Genomic DNA, 12,178 nt, shown 5'->3' on the forward strand with positions numbered 1-12,178 from the left:
TTTGTGAGACTGCATTTGTGTCAGATATCAGAAATAGGAAGTCGTGGGTACTTTTCAGTGATCATTATTCCTTGGTGAAGCCCCTATATTTAGTTTGAAGGACAATGGGCAAGTGGACTTCCTAGTTCATGTTATTTGGAGTTCATCCTTTCCAACCAAGGAGGTATATATTTAGGATGTGACTTTGGATAAGATACTCAGGTCATCTTATTCCTGGAAGATGGAGAGACCCCTAATTAGTGCCATTGTGTCTAAAACAGGCAAGGAGACTGTCGCTCACCTTTTTCTTCAAAGTTCATGCCATTATAAGTTGGAAACTGTTCTACGCTTTCTGGAATAAGTTAAAGAAGTATTGGTTCATTGGAAGAACAAAAAAGTTTTCTAATTTTTAAGAAGGGTGTGGATTTATGCCTTTCTAAGTCGGAAACTGTTGTAGCCTTTCTGAAATAAGTTAGAGAGGTTTTGGTTTATCGGAAGAACAAAAATTGTTCTCATATTTAAGAAGGGCATGAAGTTGCAGGAAATAATTATGTTTTGCCTTTTTCTTGGTGGTGGTGGTTGTTGGGGTGGGGATGTGTGTTGGGAGACAGGAATGAAATAGCAGAATTTTCTATAGCTATTAAGCTTCTTTAGTAGTGGTTTCAGGATGACTATGCCCTATGTTTTCAGTTGGTTAGCTCCAGGGCAAAGAGTTTACTAAAGTTCCTTGATCTGATTCTGTCTTTTAGCCCCCTTGCTGCTGCCCATCTTCTTTTATTCTTTCTCATATCTTCTTTCATGTACCCTTTTATTATACAACTTTTATGTAATTTTTTCTGTTAATACACCTAGCCTTATTTATTTGTCCCACAAATAACTATGCATGAATAACACTTCAAGGCTCCCTACTAGGATGTATGGATCTTAACTTTTAAATAATCCAAATTCTTGCTGTCACTCATCTCAAATCCTTGGTTTTAGATTTTGCAAATTATACTCATATGATGTTCTTTATTCTTGTCCCATAAGGAGGAGCACAAGGCACACTTGCTAAGTTGGTAACGTGTGTGGAACTGATGTTGTGATTGGATCCAAAAGTTATTCCAGTCAATAATTGCTATCTCATGTACAACCGTGGGTCAATTTATTGTAGAATTGGATACTGAACACCAATTTTTGCATGTGCCAATATAATCTGTTTGAGATGAATGATGCTATTTTAACACATTGAATTAAAACAGAATTACATGGAATCTGGCTTGTAATTATCCATTAATAAGATAAAGTTGTCCCAATATTTTCTGCCTGATAGTTCCACCCTAATGAAGTTCTAACTTTGAATAGTCCATTTTTACTATAATCTCAGTTCTACTCTGAGCTTTACTAAAATTATGTTCTGAAAAATTCTATTTCTCTTCATGGTTTTAAGTTATGTGGCAAAGGAGAGTATGGTCAAAATCAACCACAAATAGATTCAAGGCAACCATTTCAATTTCTATAAGGATGCTTTGACATCCAAGATTTAGTAGAATCCCCACAAAAATAAAATGGGAATTGCTATAAGGCAGCTGTGACATTTTCATGGTCCAGAAGATTAGGCAGTCAAAAAATCAAAATATTTATAAAAATGAGTCTAGCCAAAATGAAATGATAGGATAAGGAATGGGTACATCATAGGAAGGTAGAGGTGGCACTAAATAAAAATATTACAGGAAATGTCATTTGAAATGGTTTGATCATGTACCAGGAAAACCTATAAATGCATCAAAATGGTCAAAACTGATAGCGAATAGATACAAAGATGCAACCGTTTTCATTATCTTGGATTAATTATTTTCAAATACAAGAAGGATGATCCCTGCATCCATAAGAAGAGCTATAAATGGTTAGATCATGCGCCATGAAGACCGATAGAAAATTATAAGGGGAAGCCTCTTAATATTGTTTGATCATATACACATGTAGACCATAAATGTCTCAGCATGGTCAAAATTGATCTCAAATAGGTACAAAACGAAAACATAAATTATTTTCAAGTAGGAGAGGATGTTATAATCTGTCAGTAGCAAGAGAAGGAATGGTAGGATAAGAAAATGGGTGCATTCATAAGAAGGTAGAGGGAGAACCAACTAGAAACAGTATAGAGGAAAGTCATTTAAAATGGTTTGATCAACTCCCACGAAGACCTATAAAATGCATCAGTAAGGAGGAGTGATTTGATTCAAGTTCAAAGTGTCAAAAGACAAAAAGATTCATTTAGTTAGGTGGCCTACTGTTTGTTTTGATAGACTTGTTGAGGTTGGAACATTAAGAGATTAGGGTCCCTAAAAAAAACCGTGACTTGGTAAATGGCTTTGGAGATTTGGTGAAATGGCTTTGGAGATTAGGGTCACCAAGGAGTGCAATAGCTTTTTGAGAAAGGTAATTGTACGGAAATTTGGTGAAATGGGGGAAAGGGTCACCAAGGTGCTGGTGGTTTATAGAAGGTAGAGATGCTTTTTGCTTGAGCCTTCTGATGGGCAGGGATGATTTCTTTTGGAGAATGCATTTTTCAGCAGGAAATAGTCAATGGGTCAAGTTTTGGCATGACTCTTAGTGTGGAGGAGGTCCATTACAAGATGGGTTTCCTAGGTTATTCAACAATTCTGTTCATAAAGATGCTCAGTTGTCAGATTGCTGGGATGGGACTATTGGAATCCAAGGTTCAAAAGGAATTTTCTGGATTGGGAACTGGCTGTAGTGGTCTCTTTTTTGTATGTACTTAGTACCAGTCTGTCTCCATTGGGTTAACAGAGAGGCTGATATGGAATAACATTAGAAAAGGTTTATTTTTCAGTCATATCCTATTATGGGTCTTTGAATTTTGGAGATGCAGTCACCTTCCCATCTAAGTTGCTTAGGAATTCTAAGGCACTTTGAGTGTTGGTTTTTTTTTGCTTGGGAGGCAGCATGGAAAAAATTCTCATCATGGATCATATCAATAGAAGAGGATGAAAGTTGGCTGACATGTGTTATCTTTGTAAACATGATTTTGATTCTGTAAATAATGTTGTCATCCATTGTGAGTGTGTTTCTGAGCTATGGGTTTTGATATTTTCTCTAGTGGATGTGTCATGGGCTCTCCCACGTTAGGTTAAAGAGATGCTGCTGGGCTGGCACAGTTTTTGTGGGTACTCAGCATAAGACATGTAGATTGATTCTGTTATGACTGTTCTGAAATGTTTTGAAAGAGCACGATAACAAGATTTTTGAGGGTGTGAAATATGAATTTGGAAGTGAAAATGGTTTATATAAGAGTACTAGCCAATATGCGGTTTATTAAAGACTATTAGCTGATATACGTTGTGGGCTCATATTATAATAATTTAAGCTTTTAGAAAAGTTGGTATCATAATATGCCATCTGAGTTATGAACTTTATCTTGGAATTTTAGAGGGATCAATTAGGCGAAAAAGTGGAAAATAATAAAATCCCTTATCAAATCTCAAATGGTTAACCTTGTATGTTTACAAGAAACAAAGGTTCAGCAGATGGTGCAAGTGGTGAGGAGTCTAGGTGTGGGTAGGTTTTTGAAGTGGAGAATTGTGGAGGCTAGGGCCTGGCAGAGGGAATTTTGGTCTTTAAGGATAATAGTGTGTTGGAATGAATTAATATGGAAAAAAGGGAGTTCTCAATCTCTTGTCCTTTTAGAAGTTGTGAGAATTTTGCCTCAATGTTCGCAAGGGTGTATGTGCCTATCTAATGTGGGAAGAGAGAGGATTTTTGGGCAGAGTTAGGTGCTATAAGAGGCCTTTTGAATGAATCTTGGTATAGAAGAGGAGATTTCAAAGTCATTAGATTTCTTGTGGAAAGGATGCTCTCATTAGGAATTAGGCACTTTTTGGGGATCTTAGATGAACTTCAATTGAGGAACCTCCCTTGGTGGCCTATTTACTTGAAACGGGGGTCTGAATAATCAGGCTACTTCAAGTCTGGATCATTTTTCTTTTGTTTTTGTTTTTCTTTTTTTTTAGGGAGTGAAAAAATCTTTTTAGTGGATTCAATCGAAACATTCCATTAAGGTCGGTATCCAATCAATATCCTTACTAGATGGTGGAGCGATAAGAAGGGGCAAAACAAGTCAGTAATATATTTTTCTCTTGTTTCTTTTCTTCTTTCTCTTGTTTATTTTTTTCTTTTAATATATTTTTCCTCTTTTCTGATAAAAAAAAAAAAAAGAAGGGGCAAAACACCTTTTAGGTTTGAAATATGTGGTTAAAAGTGGAAGGGTTCAAAGATTAAGTAGTAATTAGTCACTAGGCTACAATGTCAAGGGGTCACCTTGCCACATCTTAGCAATTAAACTAAAGAAGTTGAAAAAAAATCAAAGGATTTGGAACAAATAGGGTATTTGGGAATGTTGCTTCTATAAAATTGCAGCTCTAAATCAAATTGCCTTCTAGGATGGGAAGTTGCTTTTTTAGTGGATGAGATCAAAGCTCGGAGGAGGCAGTGTCTAAGTTTAATAAGTGGGTAGCTATAGAAGAAGTTTCCTAGAGGCAAAAATCAAGGGAATTATTGCTAAAAGGAGATGAAAATACAAAATTCTTCCATAAGATGGTTAATGCTTGTAGGAGAAGAAATAATTTGGCAAAAATTAGGTTGAATGGAAAAATGTTATCAAAATATGCAGATATTGAGGGGGTGGCTAGTGCTTCCCATAGCATTTTTTGAGCCACCAAGAAAGATTAATAGAATTTATATATGGCTAGTGGTGGACTAAAAGTTTTTTAAATTGAGCAAAAATGTTTTTAAAAATGATTTAAAAAACTTTTAAGGGTGCTTAAGCGCTTGTGGTAGAGTTCCAAATTTGTGCCATTGGATTAATTTTACAATTGTAGCTAGATTAATTTTACAATTATAATTAGATTTGTTTTACACTTGTAATTGAATTTATTTTTGAAAATTTAATTTGAGTCCACTAGGTATTTTCTATCCTATAAATATCTTGCCTAAATTGGTTTTGAGCTTTAGATGTGAATATTGGAAGAACCTAATTAGTTTTTTTCGAGCTCCAAACTCTCAAGACGTTTGTCTTCACATTCTTTGGGTCGAGAAGGTGATTCGCATCCCCTCAAGCCTGAGGTAAGATCCATTAAGAGTACGTGTGGCATTGCATTGAGAACGTGAAGTGCAGTGTAGGTGTTGGGGAATAAAACTTAAGGATAGCTCTCGCTAAAGTAAAACTGTGTATTGTATTTTCAAATTATGGATTGGTGATTAGAGCTCTCTAACCTCATGGTTTTTACATCTTCATGTTGTGTGAGTGGTTTTTTATATAAAATTTTTTGTCACTCTTGCGTTGATTGTTCTTCAAGTTTCCCTTAATTAAAAAAATATTGATAATTGAAGATATTAATTTTTGGGCTTAAAAGGTCCAAACGCCTATTCAACCCCCTCTAGGTGTTACTTAAACTAGATCGATAAACTTTCTGATTTTTTTTACCAAACAAATTTAATATATATATATATATATATATATATATATATATATTGTTGCTTCTTTATCATATCTTTGTACCAACTTTGTTTCCATCAAGAAGAAATTTCTTAATCCAAAAGTATCACAAATCACATTAGTCTTCATTTTGGTACTAAAAGGAACCATTACAATGTAATATGTATGAATTATTTATATGAAACTTAATGAAATCAAATGCCTAATGTAGATTAATGTTAGTGTATAAGGTATTATTATCAAATTTCGCACATTATATCATACATATATCAATTTCTTTGTTAAAACAACTTCAATATATGTATTATTATTTTTCTATCATTTTTTAGATTTTTCCCAATATTTTTACAAGTTTTTATCATAGTTATTAGAAACTTACAATACACAATATGATAAATTTTTTTTGGAAATCGATATGTTTCACAATCCGTATCTTATTTTAAAGTGTATCTCATTATATATATATGATACACGATACGATATGTGATATTATAATACAATAATACATACATCATCAAATATTTTTTATAATTTTTTTAAAAAAAAATCAAATTATATTAATTGTTTAAAATATACTCAAAGCATAAAAATTGATAATAAAAAGGAGAAATAGGTAAAATAATCTTATACAAAAACTACATTCTTGTTGTTAAATGCTATATTAGAAGTTAAGTAATTTTGTTTTTACAATGAATATTGAAGAATTTTCATTTGAATGGTTTGAATGTTAAACAACAAAAAATGATAGTAATTAGTGAATAGAAATTTTTACTTTATATATTAATTTTTTCTTATTTCTTTTTTTATGGATTATGTGATGAATCTATATATTAAAGTCATATTTTGTTAATTTGAACTTGTCAAAATCTTAGCATTTAATATTTTCTTATGAAATGATATAGTTTAATTCTTTAGATCCTACTATCTTACATAAAACTTATTATAGATTACTCTATACCTCATACTTCCAATAGATTTATACCCATATACATATTTTTTCTATTTATTTTTCGCTATATAAAAAAACTTGTGATACGTGATACAATATGATACACGATACATTTTACGAGTTAACAACTATGGTTTTGATCAATTTCTATCCTATCAAATTTTTTAAACTTTCCACCAATATTTCCCAAAATATCCATAAAATCTAACTACCAACATATTTGTAAAAATTGATATATATATTTTCATCCTTGCTTATAAAGAATGAATCCATTGACTCAATGTTGAACAGTTCTATTAGGAAGGTTCTTTGTAAGTTGGATATTGAATAGGTATATGACCATGTCAATTGGGATTTATTTTTCAATGGTAGTTTTTAGAGAAAATGGAATTTAGTTCCTAGTGAATTAGATGGATTAAATGGTGCATCACTACAACTCGCTTCTCTAACTTGGTTAATGAGGCCTCATCTTGTTATTTCCAAAGTTCTAAGGGTTTGTGACAAGGTGACCCTTCTTTTCCCATACCTTTTTATCTTGTTGTTTCCAAAGTTCTAAGGGTTTGAGACAAGGTGACCCTCTTTTCCCATACCTTTTTATCTTGGCTATGAAGGGTCTCTTCAATATTTTGAATAAGGCAAGAGAAGGGGGCTTCATCATGGGTTTCAAAGGTAGTGGAAGAGATCTATGGGAATGAAGACTTCTTGTATATTTTGGCATCCCCTTTTTTTCTATATATACTTTATGATCTTACCTGTCAAAAAAAAAAAAAAATGATTTCCTATTTCTTGTTTGTCGATGATACTTTTATCCTTTGTGATGCTAGTTAGGATTAATTGGAATACTTGAGTTGTTTCATGTGGATTAGAGCAAGCTTGGGCTTAAAATTCAATTTAGCAAAAAACAAATTAATCCCATTAGAGGGTTTAGAGAAGAGGGGGAGCTAATTGGCTACTATTTTGGGTTATCTGGTAGGTTTCCCCAATATTTATTTAGGCATTCCTTGGTGTAAAGTTTAGATTGCCTTAGTGTTAAGATGTGGTGGAGAAAAGATTTAAAAATGGCTTGCTACATGGAAGAGACAATACCTATCAAAAGAAGGAACTTTGATAGAAAGTACTTTTTTAAGTCTACCAATATACTTCATGTGTATTTGTCATCTCTAAAAAAGTGAGCTAGAAAAGTTTCAAAGGGATTACCTTTACAAGGGGAGGTGCCCTTAAGAATAAACCACACTTTGTGAATTTGTCAACAATTTGTAGGAATAAGAGAAAGGTGAGCCTATGTATAAAAAAACTTTACATTCTAAATAAGGCGTACTAAACAAATGGTGTTGGAGATTCACCATAAAGAGGGATTCACTATGAAAGTGGGTGATTTTAGGGGAACATGGGGAGAAAGTAGTGGGATGGTGATCAAGAGGAGTAAAAGAAGGTTAAGGGATCAGTTTGTGGAAGGCAATTTGAAATGCATGTAGGTTACTAGTGGTGAAATGGGTTTTAAGATGGGTGATAAATAAAGGGTAAAGATTTTAAAGTATAGGTGGTGTGGCAATTATTCACAAGGTAAGTCTTTCTAGAGTTACTTTCTATAGTCTCTATAAAAGATGCTTGTAGCTAAGATGTGGGAGTAGGAAGGGGAAGGGGGGTTGCTAGAATCCATACTTCTTAAGAGACATCCATGACTGGGAGCTTAAGCAAGTAGAGGCTTTCTTTAAGATACGGCAAATTTAGACTATTAGCAGGGAAGTAGAGGACAATACATTATAGTTGAGTTTGAAGAGTTGGCAATTTCTCAATTTATCTACTTCTCTTTGTCTAATGGAAGAATAGAGGTTTTCTTTTTGAGCATGGTGTGGAATTCTTGAGCTCCATTAAAGGAAAGAACTCTTTTTTTTAAGAAGCAATATGGAGAAGAATCTTAATGTTGGACCAACTCAAAAGGAGGGGATGGTAGTTGCCAAATAGATGTTATCTTTGCAAAAAGGAAGAAGAAATAGTCGTTACATCCTTCTCTATTATGCAAAGATAGTCATCTTGTGACAACTCATTTATGCACTATTTGGAATAAACTGGGTAATGCTTACCCTAATTAGAAAAGTCCTTTTGGTGGGATCGTTTGTAAGGAAAAAGAGAGGATGGTAGTTGCCAAATAGATGTTATCTTTGCAAAAAGGAAGAAAAAATAGTCGTTACATCCTTCTCTATTATGCAAAGATAGTCATCTTGTGACAACTCATTTATGCACTATTTGGAATAAACTGGGTAATGCTCACCCTAATTAGAAAAGTCCTTTTGGTGGGATCGTTTGTAAGGAAAAAGAGGAAGAAATCTTGGAAAATGACTCATTTGCTTTTATTTTTGACCATATGGAAGGAAAGGAATAGGAGAGCTTTTGAAAATATCGAAAACATGAATCAAGCAATCAAAACAATCCTTTATCTATAACTTCTTGGGGTAAGGTGGTTAGAGTGTACATAGGTGATTACTCAATGTTTATGGTGGACTTCATTGATAGGTTGAACTCTAATAGGGAGTGAGTTTTTTTTTTTTTTGTCTTTCTTTTCACTTTCTATGGCCTTTTAGTATCTTTGTATCAATCGTGTATACTTTTGTGTGTTCTCTCTTGCTAAGCATTTTGAATAGATACAATCTTTGCCTATTAAAAACCAAAGGAGTTATGGTTAACTAGAGGTCTCTTGTTGAGTCTTTCCTACATTGTCCCATCTATTTTTATGTTGTTGTTGAGATTTGTTTTATTTCTCACATGCAGGTATGGGTCACATGTGAGGCGAAGTGTTAGTGTGGTATACATTGTGAGCCCATATCTTACAACTAATGCTTTTAGGAAAATTAATAGCTTAACAAGAACCTTATTTTTGTGGTCCAATTAGGCAATTATATTTGTGTTCTTCCTTATAAATTATAGATAACATGGGCATTAGTTAATTATTGTTGTGGTTATTTTTGTTTCTATTTTTCTTTTAATTTAAGCTTGGATTTAGATAATGGAGTGTAACTTTGTGTCCTTTGTTGGGTGCATAGCCTATGAATAAAAGAAAGAAAGAGAGGGAGGGGAGGGGGGAGAAAAGGACAATAGACCAGGAAAAGAGACATGGGTAGGAGCAATGAGAAATCACATGACAGAGATGGAGAAGAAAAAGACAATAGGCAAACAAAAGAGACATGGGTAGGAGCAACAAGAAATCACTTGATTGCCAAGGATTTAATGGAGAGTATGGCTCTATATAGAGTAGTAAAGAACCTTGTTTAGGCTAATCGAGAAATTAGTTTATTGATATTTTTTTAAATTCACATACAAGAATACATTATATAAGTAGATTACAAAAGAATAAATAAGGAAATTACTTCTACAATTCTTAGGAAATAACCACTAGCAGATTTCTAGGATAATATTTACAACTAGCACCTAGGATATTTACAGCTAGTACCTATAGTTAGCACCTCGGATATTTGCAACTACACCTACAGTTAACACCTAGGATATTTATAGCTACTAGAATCTTGGTTAGCAATAACCTTCCGAGATTTCCAACACCCCCCCTCAAGTTGGCTTGAAAATGTCTTCCATTGCCAACTTGCTCACTAACTTATCAAATTGCTTCTTTGGTAGTCCTTTAGTAAGTTTATCAACCACTTGTTCATCAGTAGGAATGTATGGCATACAAATGAGTCCTTCCTCCAATTTCTCGTTAAAAAGATGTTTGTCAACCTCAACATGCTTTGTTCTATCATGTAAGATAGGATTGTGAGCAATTTCAATTGCTACCTTAGTAAGTACAATAATGCAACAATTGCAATTATAGGAAGACTACTAGTTACCCTAAGTTCTTCAAGTAGTCTTTTGATCCAAAGAATCTCACATACACCATGAGCAACTGCTCTAAGCTTTGCTTCTGCATTACTCCTAGCAACTACATTATGTTTTTTACTCCGCCATGTAACTAAGTTTCCTCCCACAAAGGTGCAATGCCTAGAAGTAGATCTCCTATCCATTACACTCCTAGCCTAATCAACATCTGTGTAAACTTCAACTCTCAAATGATCTATGTCTTCAAATAAGAGACCTCGTTTTCTTAGAGTTCCTTTTAGGTATCTAAGGGTCCTATAAACAACATTGAAGTGTTCATGTCTTGGTGAGTGCATGAACTGACTAACCATGCTCACTGCAAATGCTATATCCAGACGTGTGTGGGAGAGATAAATTAATCTCCCCATCAGACATTGAAAGTTGTCTCTATCAACAACATCCTCGGCCTGAACTGTTTGCAATTTTAAGTTAGAGTCAATAGGAGTCTCGACAACTCTACAACCTAATAAGACCCAATAAGCCTGTCTCCTTGAGTAAATCCATGATAGGCCTCTTATACGTTATCTGTATTCTAGAAAAGAGGAGAAATGTACTGCAAATTGGCAGTTAGTTGTAACAGTCCTTGTACAGGCTGTGTAACAGTTTTGGTATAGGCTAGAATAGCTTAAATAGGAAAATATGTAATTGGTTAGGACAACTGGCTGTTCTAGGAGTTTATGGGGAGAGTGATAGCCTTTTGAATAGCTATCTTGTATTAGTTTGGCCTTGTTCTTGAAATTCTTGAAATTCAATAATATCACTAATAAATTTTTCCTTCATTAGATACCTATCAATTTGGTATCAGAGCATCGATCCAGATGGCTCAGAAGAAGAATGATAGCCATGTGGATTCTCTAGAGAGGAGATGCAACACTTATCAGAAATGGAAAAGATAGTGATGGACCTTGCCTAGAATATAACGCGAGTTCTGCAGTCACTAGAAGAGACACAGAAGGCGATGGCAGTGTTGTCATCTAGGCTTATCACAATGACTGCTACTCAATGAGAAGACCATGCAAAATGAATCCCTAGAGTTGGGGAATCCAGTGGGGGTTGGACAAAGATGGATGAGTCGAGGCAAGGCGGAAACGGGGAATAACGTGGCGAACGATGCTTGGAAATGCCCGTATTTACAGGAGAAAACTCGAATGGCTAGATCTTCTGAGCCGATCGATACTTTGCAATTAACGTACTCATAGAGAGGAAAAATTAGTTGTCACCACAATGAGTTTAGATGGGGATGCACTTTCTTGGTACCAGTAGATTAAATTTGAGAGAGTCATTTGGGAGTTAGGAAAATTTGAAGAGGTGGTTGTTGCTTCGCTTTCGTCCAAATCAAGAAGGGAGCCTTTGTGAGCAATTTCTTATAGTGCATTAGAAAGGACAGTGGCAGCTTACCAGTGGGAGTTCGAGATTCTAGTTGCTCCCTTTCATCCCTTGAAAGGGATTTCTGAGAAGGTAATGGAGAGCACACTTATGAATGGGTTGCTCCCTGAGATTCGGGTTGAGATATGCCTTCTACAACCATATAGGTTAGGCCACTTGATGGAAATGGCCCAACGGGTCAAAGACGGAAATTTAACACTACGGGCGACCTGTGAACAAAGGGACCCAAAAAACACCAAATTATTGTCTACTGCTAATTGGGGGGATTGGAAGATTGGGGAAAATTTTCAGACTAGGGCAGTGGTTGTTAGCGAGAAGATGATGAACCAACGAGTGAGATTCCAATGAAGAGACTGATGAAATCGAAGTTCTAAACCCATAGAGAGAAGGGGCTTTGTTTTAAGTGTGATAAGGAGTTCTCACCTGGCCATCGTTGTAAAAAGGAATTAAGGGTTTTGCCGGTGCACGAAAATGAGGAGGATAATCAGTTTGATAGCGGA

General features: G+C 34.7%; 1 protein-coding gene across 3 annotated transcripts in view; it reads left to right on the forward strand.

Moving 5' to 3' along the window:
* LOC100262186 (probable sodium/metabolite cotransporter BASS4, chloroplastic) overlaps positions 1-12,178 on the forward strand; it is a 50,246-nt gene that overhangs the window by 24,023 nt on the left and 14,045 nt on the right. The gene's annotated exons all lie outside the window — the stretch shown is intronic.

This window comes from Vitis vinifera, chromosome 6, assembly GCF_030704535.1.
Source record: "Vitis vinifera cultivar Pinot Noir 40024 chromosome 6, ASM3070453v1".
Lineage (NCBI taxonomy): Eukaryota > Viridiplantae > Streptophyta > Magnoliopsida > Vitales > Vitaceae > Vitis > Vitis vinifera.